The sequence below is a fragment of the Lepidothrix coronata genome, unplaced genomic scaffold, assembly GCF_001604755.1.
Source record: "Lepidothrix coronata isolate B3197 unplaced genomic scaffold, Lepidothrix_coronata-1.0 Scaffold154, whole genome shotgun sequence".
NCBI classification, from domain to species: Eukaryota; Metazoa; Chordata; class Aves; order Passeriformes; family Pipridae; genus Lepidothrix; species Lepidothrix coronata.
In genome coordinates this window covers 2,210,679-2,224,739 of record NW_016690334.1, presented here as the reverse complement: position 1 = coordinate 2,224,739, position 14,061 = coordinate 2,210,679, and positions in this window count along the sequence as shown.

Below are 14,061 nucleotides of genomic sequence, written 5' to 3'. Positions count from 1 at the left end.
AAAAAAAAAAAAAAAAAAAAAAAAAAAAAAAAAAAAAAAAAAAAAAAAAAAGGTAATAAACAGGATTCAGGGGGGTTGGCACATGTATGATTCTTAGATGTGCTCCTGAAAGAAACTGTTTACATCTGGAAGATCACAGCCCAGCCTGACAGGATCTCCTGAATGGGAATGTGAAACCCGGCTGAGCAGAAAAGAGTGAAAGACAGTGGAAAGTGCAATGGTTTGAAGCCCAAAGAGGGATAGGATGTTACTCAGAGGACTTCAAGGAAAACAGGACAATCAGAAAACAGGAGGAAAACCAGATGGGGGGAAAAAAACAGACCTTGGAGAATGTTGGAAACAGGCAGATATCTGTGAGGGGGGACTTGTTAGGGAGAAATGATGAGTGTGCTGCTTGTTTGGGACCAAAGAGCAGAAGGCTGTGGGGTCTGCTGGGGAGGGAAAAAAGGAAAAAAAATTAAGACTTTAAGTTAAAGGCTACTGATTATCCTTTACCTTGGGACAGTAACAGTGGCAGAATCCCACAGGGATTGATTGCAGGTACAAAAAACAGGCTGTAGGGTTTTCAAAGAGAAGTCTTGAGTGATTGTCAGAGGTTGCTCTTGCAGGGCCAAGAGCAGGAGAGGATGCAATTCAACAGGCTCATCAAGGGTTGATGCTATGAGAAAGGTTTGAGGATGATGAGCTATTCGAGGGAGAAGAATTATTGCCAGAGAATAAATTCCCACTGGTTAAGTTTGGGTGTTAAGTGCTGAGACTAAGGGTGAAAAATCTCTGAGGAGCACAGTGAGAAACAGAGGGACATGGAGATACCACATAACCACCAGAACTATCTCCACACACAGGGAGAGGAATCAGACTATCAAGGATAGACCAAAGGATGGGGATGGGTTATGCTGATAAAAATAAAAGTTGTTTGGGGAAGAACTCTGCGAGGAGTTTGTAGGTCGTGCTGGAGACTGAGTTTAGATCCCCCCAGTCAGAAAGGGACTGAGTCATCATGGAGGCTTTAATTTTTGAGGCACAGATTGCAGAGCAAATGTTGCTTATTGCAGGCACCACTTATTCCTGAGCACGATAATAAACAGACTTTGTCTCCAAATGGTTACTGATCCAGGACGACACAAGGCTATTTTAGTAGTATTTCAGTGAATGTGAAGACATTACAGAAGAGGTTGACCTAGAAAATAAACACGGGTCCAGTGATCAGAAGTCGATGCCATTTAAATTAAATGGAAGGAGATATTAGAACAGGTCAGTAGCTGGGGCCATTCACGATGAATTAGCATATGAAATTACCAGCATGGCAACAAGGAATTTTACTGCCTCTAACAAACTGGGAGCGGAACCATATGCCTGGAGTTTACCAAACACAGCACCCACGCTCGAGGAAATGGGGCAGGAGCAACCGTGACAGCTCAAGAGCCTTTATTCTGACCTCGGGAGTTCGCTTCCGTTTCAAGCCAGTTCCGGAGGTGAGCAGAGAACTGAGCCCAGTGTAACCAACTTTTATGAAGGACAGGTCATGTCGTGCTGGCTGGGCAAACACATCACCCAGAGGCCACAACCCACACCCAAGGCCACACTCTGCAAACAGGATCACACAGAGCCTGAAAAAACAGCCAAAATTTCCCCCACTGAGGAGCCCAGGAGCAAAACCACCTTGAGAGAGCTGGCGACAGGCGCTCAGGGTTGGTGCTCCTCTGATGCAAATGAGATTTCTCTGGTAGACCTTGAGCTGATCTGTGAGGACATCAGTCCAAATCTAGGGACACTGTCTGGCACCTTCTTTGCAAAGGAACCAGTTCTTTCAGGCATGAGAAGCCTGGTACATCTCTGCAGGAGATGGATTCAATGAGTACAAGTGAAGTTCCTCAAACAGTGGCCAAGGGACTCATCTCTTTGGCATTTCCATTGATGGATTTGGCATAGGCAGACATATTGGATTTAGGAAGATTGCTGATTCCCCAAAGCTGAAAGGAATCTATTTCTCCTGTGGGAGAAATTAGGTGACCTTGAGGAACAGCAATTGCACGAAATCTTCTGCAAAAGGAGCTTCTTTCTGCTCTAAGCTGGAAGCTCACACATTGGGAATGAGGGAGGGAGGGGAAGGCAGAGATGAACTTGCCTCTCAGGGGCTGATGATAAATCTCTGATGTAATGTGGCTCTGAAAAAGGCAAATTCGATAGCAGAAGGTGTCAGGGGAGATATTCCCTTTAGAGAAAGCCAACAGCTTCTGTTGTGGCACAAAGCCCCAAGGAGGCCTTGTTTGGAGTCCTGTTCCAACTCCAATCAACCATGTTCAATGGAGATTAACTGAAACCAGGACAGGTGGGAGAATGGGTGGGATGAAGATCCTTCCTTTTGGACCTGCAAGAGTTTGGCAAAAGGTAAACTGAGGGGATGGAGCTGCTGCCTGAACAAAGAGCCGAGAGAGGAGCATTTGAGGAGACAGGGAAAAGAGTTACTTCAAGTTGGCATCCGTAGAGATGGAGATAAAAAGCCCAAGGATATGCTTCAGCTGGAATTACAGGATCCTTCACCATGAAAAGAGCAAATCTGGGGGACACACTCCAAGTCAGAGGAGCAAGGGAGGAGGAGCTGAACAAGAGGATAGATTTGTTGAGGAAGGAGGGGATGTAGCTGTTATATCTCACTGAGGGGGATTTCAGGTTGATGAGGTTGATGACCAGGAGATCCTGAGCAGCACACAATCTGTCTACCCCTGAAACAGCCAGTTGCAAGATGCCTATTTTATGATAGTGCTGTCTTGTTGGTGTGAATATTTGGGGATGTGCCTCCCTCTGTGCTCTACCAACTGCCTGGAAATTTGCTCTGGATTCTAGATTTTCTCTTCCTGAAAGGCAGGCCTGTTGCTGAGATCTTGAAAACTGGAAAAAAAAAAAGACATCTCTTTCTTTCCCAACATCAAAACTCTACCAGCTGGCTGGCCTAGCATTGCCTCTGCCAAAATCCTTCAGAACCCAGCACAAAGATAGTTTCATCCTCCCAGTCATAGCTTTTTTAGCCTCTGTTCTTCTCATGCAGGTCTTCATCTTTTCCCCTGCTTTTCCTCCCTTCCCAGTCATCGGCATGCAAAACCCTCTACCTCCTGCTATTCCCCAAATGCCTCCCAAACCCAAGGTCTCCACAGGTGCCTTTATGCATGTGTGTGAAGAGCAATCAGTGCCTCACCTCCAATAATTGGAGTTGAGAGATGAATTTGATCTCTGCTGTTCTGCATGTGAGGGATGAGCCAGGGGGCTGAACTCTGCTGAATGTGACGTGCTTTGGAGTTTAGGAGGCTTTACAGCACGGCACAGGGATCAGGACATCCTCCAGGGACTGGTGTAGGACACAGGCACACACCTCTCCCTGCCTTGGTGGCTGCACCCTGTGCTCTGCTCCTGCCCTCAGAGGGACAATGTCTGCCCAGCTCCTTGTAAATTAAAACCACTGATTGCTCTAAAGCTGTCTTATTCCTCTGGCCTTTGGCAGTGATGGGAGTGCAGTGAGGGACAGGTGGTTTAACCATTCCAGCGATGTCCCAGTGCACACACACGTGGCCATGAACAGCGAGGCCCCTGTGCCTCTGCAGAAAGCCACCCGGTTTCAAGAATGGGGCACTTGTGCAAGTCTCTGCTGCCTCACACCTACACGTGGGACTGTGGCTTTGCCTCTAAATGCTCCTTGAAGGGTGGCCTCGACCTGCAAACACGTGAGGCAGAAATCTGAAGGTGCCTTCTCTCACAGGTGCCCGAGGAACCAGCGCTCCCAGGGGAAGGGAAATCACCTCCTCCCCGTTCAACGGCGCCCGCTCGTAAGCAGGCTGGATCCTGAGCAGGGCTGGCATCCAAACGGGGAGGGGAGGCCTATCCCCACAGGTGCCATCACATTTAGACGGGCGATGGTGTGTGCAAAAACATGTTCATCTGTGAATACCGGAGCAAATTACTGTCTTGTGATTATTTATATGAAGATGTGTTTGTGGATGAATTACCAACCAGCCTGGAGCAAAGAAACGGAGCAGTGACTCCACCTAACATGTCAGCAGGCAAACCAACAACCCACTTGGGATAGTCATTAACAAATTAACTGATCACCCGGGTCTCCCGCTCCCTGTGGGGGATCTGTGTGCCTGGAAACCCAAAGCAGCAGATTTGCATTTGTGACGGAGGTGTGTGGGGACAACACTACCAGTGACTGCAGCCCGGGGCTGGCTGGGCAGAACTCAGCGCTGGGCAGGCCAGGACACCTCAAACTTGCCAAGTGCAGGCTGCAGATGAGAACAGAGCAGAATAAAGACCCAAAAATGAAAGAAAGGCAGGGAAAGGCTGCTGGAGAGGCAGAGGGAGAAATTGCGAGATGAAATGAGAGAGTGGGGAAAAAAATTAACAGCTTTCTTTGTTCCTTTTCATTTACAGACAATATTATAGTTCTGCACAGAAGGACTAATTTAGCCCTCTGTACAGCCCCAGTGACCCTTCCTAATAGAAACCATTTAAATCTTTAAACAATTTACATGAAAATGTAACTTTGCTGTGAATATATTTCTTCCCCCTCCTGCTCCCATCACAAGTGCAATCCTTCAAATCTCTGACAGCTTCCATTATCTCTTAATGAAGTGAGAGCATCTTTCTTAAGAGACGCGCCGGCCCTGAGGTTAATCTCCGAAACGAGGTTCACAAATAAAAATCAGAGGAGGGAAGAGGAAAAAGGAAAGGCAAACACTTAAAAGAGCTCAAGTGGGTGGCTCCACCACCCAGAGACTTTAGATCCAGGAGGGCAGTGATCACATCCTCCTTGAGAGCGCGTGTGGGCTGATGGGTGACTCCATCCCTCCATCCCAGGGGAACCATTCCAGCTGCCGTTGGCTGCCCCACCTCATGGGGCCTGGGGTTGCTGGAACCTCCCGTGGGCCCAATCTCATGCCTGTGCCAGGACAAGTGAGGGCGTGATGCCAGGCAGTGCCTCTCCCAGAGGTCCAACTGCTGAGAGACAAGGGGAGCCCTGGGAGGTGCGAGGGACACCAAGGCCAGGCCAGAGAAAGCAGAGCCTGGAAGCTGTGGGGAGAGAGGCAGGAGAGAGAAGAGCACAGAGCAGCCTCTTAAAAATGTCATCCTGGGATGCCCAGGGCTGGGAGCACTGCCACACAACAGGCAGAGCTCTCCTTGTGGCACTGACCCACTTCTCCCAACACAGGCACCAGCAGAGCTCCCCAGCACAGCCTGCACCCTCAGACACACCAGGGCTGTACCTGAAAGGCCCATGGAGGCACCAGGGTCACCATCAACACCGGTCTCACCAGCTCTGGAGACACTGAGCCTGAAACAGGGGCTCAAGAGCACCTTCCAAAGCATGTGGGGTTCTGTGTACCCTTGTGGCACCTTGGCACACACATCAGGAGAAGCCACGTGCAGCTCACTGACAGGGACAGGCCGGGACGCAGGGACACCGGAACACCACGGAGGCACTTCAGGCTTTGCAGGAGCCACACACATCTCCAGCCCAAACATCAGCCACAAACCCCTCGGTGTATTTGCTCACTGGGAAACACACAACAGGCCCCCGGGGCTCCTGCAGGGCTGCAGGATTTTGTGGGAATCTGTCACAGGGGTATCTGTGTTGTAAGAAAGTTGCAAAGGCAAAGCAAAGGGTGCCGCTCCAGGCTCTGCCCTCCATCAGATGCTCCCTGCTCTTCCCCAGGCTGGAGGGTTGCTTGGCAGAGGGCTTTGTGGTGGTGTGGTGGAGGTTTAAGATAGGGGACACAAGGAAAAATAAATGTAAAGGGCTGGTAATAAGGAAAGAATGGCTGAAAAACTATTGAGATCAGAGGAGACAGTATGGAAAAGGGGATAAGAAATCAGGAATGTCTCGGGGGAAAGCAGATTCACAGGAAGGGGGACTACTGAATTGAACAGAAGAGAGATGAAAGCAGAAAGCAACAGCAGAGAAAAATAAATAGTTATTTTCAGAAAAGCAATAAAGTTTGAAATATTCTGGGCTAGAAGGAAGAAAAGGAAAACAGAAGCCCACCAAGAGTTAGCAATTCTGGCTCTTGAAGCTGCTTATGTGAAGAAAACAAAGAAAAGGAAAATACAAAGCACAAAAACAAGGAGCTGAGCGATGCAGGGAGCAATTCTTTCAGCAAGTTCGTTTCCTATTGTGTTCTCCACCGTGCTGGTGTGGGACAGCATCAAACCACAGCTCTGTATCCCCGAACAAAGCATCACTCCCAAGCTCAGCACAGGAACTGATACTCTGTGGCCTCAGCACCCTCCCCATCAATTTGCCTTCAGGCCACAGGATCAATGAGCCCCTGGCCATAACTGAAGAGTTTTTCAGGCCTGTCTAAACACAAAACCACTTCCCTGCTGCCAAGTAAGCCCAAATTTGAAAATACTCGTACAGAAGTCTGTCATCCTGAGGAAAGAGAAAGCCTCTGAAGAGAAAGAGCAAAAGGCACCGGCCAGAGCTGCAGCTCAGCAGGTCTGTCCTAACCCAAACCCTCCAGCTGGGAAACCTGGGCAATGACAGATGTCCTTGCTGATAACTGCACGAGGCAGTTATCAATCAAGCCTAAGTAAAGGCAAATCAGTCCTCATCTGTGCAGGGTAAGGCTCGTTGGCTGCCTGGTGTCGGGTAAGATGGAGCTCTGCACTCCGGGATCAGCGGTGCCTGGCAGGTCACTCAGCTGCTCGTGATGTCCCATGGGCTGGAGCTGAGCCTGGGCTTTGCTGGGCCTGATCCACTGGCCCAGGCTTTGCTACTGCACACAAGCAAAGAGGGGGAGGACATGGATGGGACTGAAGCCTGGGGTCTCTCAGTGTATTCCCAGGACTCAGCATCACCTTGGAGTGGCTCTGCTTAACCTCTCCCTGTCCCACACAGGGCAGGGGGACATCAGCAGTGTTCCCTCACAAACTGGACACCTCTGACTTTCCTCCATCCCACTCTGGGTTTCAGAGGGGCAACTTCCCTGCCAGGGGTAGGTAATCCAGCACGGAGGGGATGGCATGGACCCCGTGCAGGAGGGACGAGCTGGTGGGTCCCAACCCATGCAGGGGGAGAGGAGGAGCAGGGAGAGGGAGCTGTGAGGGGCAAGTCAGCCTCTTCTGCTGCTGCTATCCCAGCTCCCCACAAAGCTCCTTTCCTCCTGGCACGGAGAGGCACGAACAGCTCTCATTCAGTGAAGAGGGGTTTGGAGGGTGAGTGGGACGGAGGATAACAGCTGCATGTCAGGCCTGAGCGCCGACAGCCCTGCAGGCAGCTCCAAACAGGGCTTTTAGCCAGTTCCCTTCCTCTCACCTTCCCCTCTCCTGCCTCTGCACAGTGAGCAGGAGCGAGTTAACCCCCTAACCTTTAATCAAGGGCTCGTGTACATGGAAAGGATTGATGGAGCTTGTCTCCCTCATGGCCTCACACCACAGCTCCGATTACACCATTAACTCCCCAAGCCGAGTGCCCGGGCTGGTATCGGCAGCCAAGGAATAATGGCCCTGGAAACTGCATTACAGAGCAATTGCTGGGAAGCAGCGGGATGCAGAAATGGGCATTTCCATCCCAAGGTGCTCTGGGAAAACCAGGGATCTGCTGACAGGAGGAGATGGAGGGTCCTCCCTCTCCACACATGGGCGGAGGGCTGGGTGTGAACTCCACTTCTCCGGATGACTTTGATCAAGTTACAGCCTGTCCAGGTCTGATGAACAAAATGCATCCCAGGGAGTGAATGGTCTTGGGGGAATCCCACTATCCATGACCAGGTGAGCCACTAAACTAAATGGGCTGCAGAACCTGCACCCAGGTGTCCCACGCCAGCATCATTTTGGAGACCTTGGACATTTTTCCCTTTGTTTTGAGTACTGAGGAGTCTTCAACCAGAAGAGAGACCTCTCATCCCTGGATCAGAGCCTGGTGAATGCAGCAGGACATGAGATTCACGGGGCTGTGTGCGGAGACAGGGGAAGCATGAATGAGCAGACCTGCAGGCTTGGAGACAGCCTCACTTCAACCCAGGGAAGCTGAATTATTAACAACCTGGATTAACAATCCCAGAGATGGAACATCTCCACCAGGAGATACTGAAGGACTCTACCTGCAACTGGAGGAAGCTCTTTAGTCAGGTCTTCACACATTACATGGAAGAGAATGGGTCAGATCTGGGCTGTGAATGAGGATGGGCTGGTCCATGGGTGCCAGGATTATGGATTCACTGGCTGTCTTGGGGCACAGGACTTTTTGTTCCTTCTGGTTTAAGCCAGGAATGTCACCCCACAGGTGATACCTCCCTGCAAAAAGCTTTGCTTTGGTAAACTTTTAAAAGCTGGGAAAAAAACCCACGTGATCTGAAAATCACCAGCCAGCAGCACCTCACGGGATCAGGAGCTTCCCTGAGGCTGAGCAGTGGGTGAGAAGGGGGATGGAGGGTGGAAGAGGTGACACAGACAGTGTAGGGACAGGTTCAGAGCCAAGCCAGGGCTGGGGGGCTCCAGGAGGAGGAGAGATGGCTGGGAGAAAATCCTGGGAGTGCTTGTGAAAACCAGCCACCTCGGCCAAAGCACGCAGGACTTGCCAAGGAGCCAAGGCTGCACGAGTATCCCGCTGCTCAGCCTATTGCTGCAGCTCCTGGTGTGGTACCATCCCTCCTTGTAGCTCCACGGGGTGGGAAAAGCCTGCCAACAACCAGCAACTCCAGTGGTGGGGTTGGTACCACCTTCCCCTGAGTGCAGGAGCTGCCTCTCCCGAGTGGGTGTGAGGCGTGACCTGCTCTCCAGAGAGAGAGCTCTGCTCTCCATGGAGGAAAACTCGTCCTCCTGAATCCAGGTCCACGAGCGGCCGGGAAGTGGGATGCTACTGACACCCAGTGGCTCCGTGCATCCTGCAGACAGGGACTGGATCCTGGGCTGGTGGAGGAGCCGTGGCCACGCTCTCCCCACAGCCTTTTGGGGGGACCTGTCTCTTCGGGGACTCGTCTGTGGAGGGAGGGGTTGGAGCCCCATGGTCACCACATGCTCATGGCACGGCCAAGAGTGACATCCCTGGCAAATGGGACACAGGGGACAAGCAGGAACACCCCAGAGGGTGGTGGATCCATGTTCAGCCCAACAGTGTCTGCCTTGTATGGCAAGACACTGTGGGAGATGTTCTCACCCACAGCACAGCACATCCACCTCTGCAAACGGCTACACTATTTTATTCTAAAAGCTAATAAATAAGTGCCCTAAATTGCCACAGAAATGCTGGAGAGTGGAAGAAGGGGAGAGGCTGGGGTTAGTTTCCTCTGAGATGATGTGGTTTCTGCTCTCCAGATGCTCCTGCCAGCTCTGATGGTCAGCTCTGGCCTCTGCAGCCCATAAATACTGCAGGGATGGAGGCTGGGATTTTGGGATGGAGCTCCATAGGCCAGCTGTCCGTGCAAGTGTTCCTGTGATGCCTCCCCTCACAAACATTTTGACTCCAGGCAAAGAAGCAGGTTAGAATTGGAAGTAGATTTAACTAAATCAGAAAACCCCGTTCACATTCCAAAACAAGACCAACTACACACAGGGAATTATTTAAAAGCAGCAACTGAGCTTTTCAATCCACTCCACATGTCATTTCAGCTCCAAAACCAAGCAAGCAAGCAAACAGCACAGAAAAATAACAACAAACTGCCTGCATTTGGCACCCCACAGTGCACAACCAGACAAGATACAGCCTCTGACCTGATGAACAGCAGCAGATAAGATGGACACAGAACAGAACAAAAAAGAGTTCAGGAGCAACACTTCACAGCTGAGAAAAACACATTTTCCTATGGGCCTTCACACTGACAAGCTCTTGTTTCTGCTACAGAGAGCACCCGGAGGCTGCTGAAACAGAAATGCATTTTTAATTATTTGTTATTATCAATTGCTTTGCAGATAGAAGCTGCTGATAATAGAAATCCATTGGAGCGAGCTGAGGAGAGCAACAGCTCCTTGGACTGTGTGAGCAGGGACACGACTGTATAAAGGCACAACTTACCCAAGGAAGATTATCCCAGAGTCTCAGAGTGGACCAGCCATCATCCCTGTGGGATCAGAGAAAGAAGGGATGCTTCCTCTGCAAGTGTATAAATCAAATTGTGGGTGGAGAAAAAGAAACAGAAGCACTAAATGAAAATCACTGTGGCCAAAGCACATGGTGCACAGATTTTGTGCACGGCGCACAGATTTTGTTTGTATTCCTCCAGAGAGGGCTGGTGATCAGGAAACACTGGTTGGAGATAAGGCACCAAATCTGGGCTACAAATAGGGACAGAAGGGAGAGTCTGGAAGTTCATCTCTGCATCCTATTTCCAGGCCTTCATCGCCTCCTCTTATGAAGCAAAGCGGGGACAGGGAAGGCACCGTGTGCCATGATCTGGGGGATGACACTGGGGTGTCCAAGGAGTGCAAGGGAATGCAGTGACTGAATTAATGCACCATCTCTCATCCTAAATGAGCCTCCTTGGCATCCAGTCACACGCCCAGGGATCCAGCTCTGGAAACAAACGGGCTGATTAGCATCGACTGTGTTGCCATTACCCTGGGCAGAGACAGCTGATCGATGGCTACTCAATAAGGCACAGGCGGGTGTCAGTCACTCCAGGGGAGCCTCCTGCCCCCTCCACGGGGACCTGAACGGAGAACAAAAGCAAGTGTATGTCCACTTTCATCCCCCAGACTGGACTGCTCATGTGGCAGCAGCAGGGACCTGATCAGAGCAGTTGTCTTCAAGGCAGGACTTTTGCTGCCCCTTGGCAGAAGGTGGTTTTCTTCAGGGCCCAAGAAGGTGCATCTCCCCACCCACAGCACTCTGGCAGTACCCTGTGAGGAGGAGAAATCCTCTCTGCTCCCAGCTGTTATCATATCCCCTGCATGCTTCCCTACCCTCGCTCAGTAAACATCTTACACCCAAAGGATTAAAACACAAAGATCCTGGGCTGACCTTCCAGTTGGCCCTGTCTACCTTCTGCAGTCTCCAGCTCCGTGTGTTAACAAACAGCTCTGCCCCGTCTTCCCACTCTTCCCAACTTGACATTTCTTCAATAGCCTTATTTTCTTCCGTTTGTTTTGTTCCCTGCATGTGCACCAAAACTCCTTGCTCCTGCTTCTTCTGCACAAATTGGTTTTCCCTTATACATTGTCTAGAGAGCAGTGAAGGAGGAGTGGAAGAATCACAGCCCCTTTCTCATCTTAGATCACACATTTTCCCTCTCTCCAAGCACACATTCAGAGCTGGGAACAAAACAGCAGCGGTGGCTGATTCCCATCGTGGCTGAGGATCATTTCAAGGCTGTGGTGTGAAAGGACTCTCCTGCCTCAGAGATGAAATGTGCTGTGGAGCAGAGGGAGAAGCAGCAATGAATAAGCAAGTGGTGCTGAGCAGGAGTGCTCAGTCCCCCACCCTCTGCTCCCACTTCTCTGCCTGCAGGCAGAGATGAGTGTCTGGGGGCAAAGCAAGGAGGTTCACAAACGAGCCGTGGCAGCAAGATGGGAGATTGAAGATCCTGAAGATACCTGGCTGGCTGCAGTGGCTCTGGGATGGTGCTCTCCCTATGAGACCTTTTGCATCCACGCGTGGGTCCTGGGCTCTCCTTATGGGAAAACTCAAGATCAGCTTCACACCCCAGTGCGGACACAACCAAAACCTCCACGCTGCTCTAAGTGATTACAAAGGCCTTATTTTCTTCCTTCAGCCCAGCTCCCACCCAGCACAGGGACTGTCCCCTCGTGGGTCCATGCAGCTCTTGCAGCCAGGGTGACAGGGCTGTCCTGTGAGGATTTGGACACCTGAAGGGCAGGAGCAGCCGTCGGGCTCGGCGCTGGCACGGTGTGGGGCTGGCAAGGGGCACAGGGGACGGCAGCGCTGCAGTCTGGCCAAGGGGTGATGAAATCATGAATAACTTCAGCCAGGTCGTTATCTGCCAGGATGAGGTAGAATCTCCTTGCCAGTTCGGGATGACAGAAAACATCATTCACGGCCATTCCTGTGTGAGAGGAATCCAGAAGTACAGCAAAAACCAGGCCACCCCTTGTAGACGTGAACCTCTGACCCAGAAGAGGTTTTCTCAGGGGAAGCTGCAAACTCTCCAAAATGCTCTTTTCCCTGTGCTGTGCAGCTCCAGCCCCTTTGCTGCCCTGCTTGGCTCCAACGAGCTGTCATCCATCCAGGATGGGTGTCTCCAGCCAGCTGGGAGCTGTGCTGCCGTGGCATCCTGCTCACCCCGGGCTGTGCTGCCCGAGTGCCGTGTGCCCCGCCCGCAGGTGGGCACAAAGCCTGGGGGCTCCAAGGGAAGTCCCTGGCTGTGGGGGTGGACTCAGGAACACGTATCACCACAGAGAGCTGGCCCTGCCTGGTGTGTTGCCCTGGCCAGGTGCCACCACTCCCAAGGGAGGCACCACCATCCTGCCCAATCCAAAGGGATGCACAGGAGTGTCCTGACAGTGGGAGAGGATCTGTTGGTGGCACTCAGACTGCTTCAGCTCATGCTCTGGCATGGATCCAGCTGCCGAGAGGGCTGGGATATTGGATCCTGTCAGATGAGCTTGTAGCTGGCCTTTCAACAACATTTGAGACACGGGTTTTCAGGCATCTGTGCAATTCATTACTCTCCAAATGAACACAATATGCATCACACCCCGGGGCAACCTGTGCACCAGTAAATCCCCACCGCTCGCCTCCAGAAAGCTGGAAACACCAGCAAGGTGCCAGTATCCAGTACTGAGCCTGGATTGCTCCAGGGTCACAGTGCTGGGCGGGCAGTGCAGCGGCACATGGAGGCGGATGGGAATGTGGGAGCTGCCTGTGCTGGGAGCGGGGCTGCAGGAGGGATGTGTGGTAGTTGGCAGGACTGCTGAGCACCACGGATTTTGAGCTGTGCTCTAGAGCCCAGCCCATAACTTACAGTGCTGGCAGCACACCGAACAAGGTGTTCCCTGCTGAAGTGAGAGGGGCTGTGCAGTGCACAGGGCTTACCCTGCTCTCCTGATCAGGGTGTGCAGGGATGGGGCCTGTTCTGAGCCTGGGTGGCTGCCAGGGCTCCTCACACAGACTCAACCACTTTGATGGGGCAAACAGTTTGCACCTCTGTTGTTCCAAAAGCCCTGGGAGAGCAGTTCCCTTTGCTGTGTGGGCACAACGAGAAGAGCCTCCCTTGAAGAGGGAATAACCCCCAGGCACAGGCAGTCAGCACCATGGCACGGTCTCTCTGATGCTGAAAAGAGGAAGGGAAAATGGGGAAGCTTCTACAGACATCACAGGAGCCAAATATCCAAGATCCCACTAGCAGTTGTGTAGCTAAAGCGACAAAAATACCCCCTTGTGTAAACTTGTGTTTGATTTAGACAAAATTCCCCCTTGGGGTTGCTTGGCCAGGAGCATCTCCTGGCTGAGCTCTCATCCCATGTTGGGGCCAGGCTGTCCCAGTGCCCAGGGCCAGCTCCATCCCCTCTGTGCCATCAGCCTCCCCCGGTGAAGCCGCAGCCACCCAGAATCCGGCACCGCCGCTTCATCCGACACGGCGAGCGCGTTTAATGAATGAATTAATTTTGCTCTCAACCGGGTGCGACGCGCATTCAAAGGACAGAAAATAAACGTTTCCCTTCCCTAATTTATCGCGTCCCTTTTGATTTGTCATACACACAGCAGCGTGTGCTCGGCCTCTCCCTATCTCCCCCACCCACCGGGTCCTGGATATTCCATCACCGCAGAGACAAACAACCTCCCAGCAGCAGCTGATATTGCTGTGCTGTGTTCCCTTCCATCCATATCCGCCGGCTCTGGCACCGCACGGTACCACATGTTGCTCAGGAGCCCAGAACTGATATTGCATCCCTCCTGGGGGTCATCACAGCCAAAGGCAGCCACCTCCCTCCTCTGTCAGCAGGGCCTTCTTTAAAGTTTCCATCTGAGATGTATTTATGCCTGTTTTCCCCCCATGCCAATTTTATATTTAAGCGTCTGTATCCTTCTCCCTGCACGGTGCCATTCGGTGTGATATACACAGAGGGAGTGATCCTGTGCCCACTCAACTTCTGTTTTGCTGAGCTTAACAA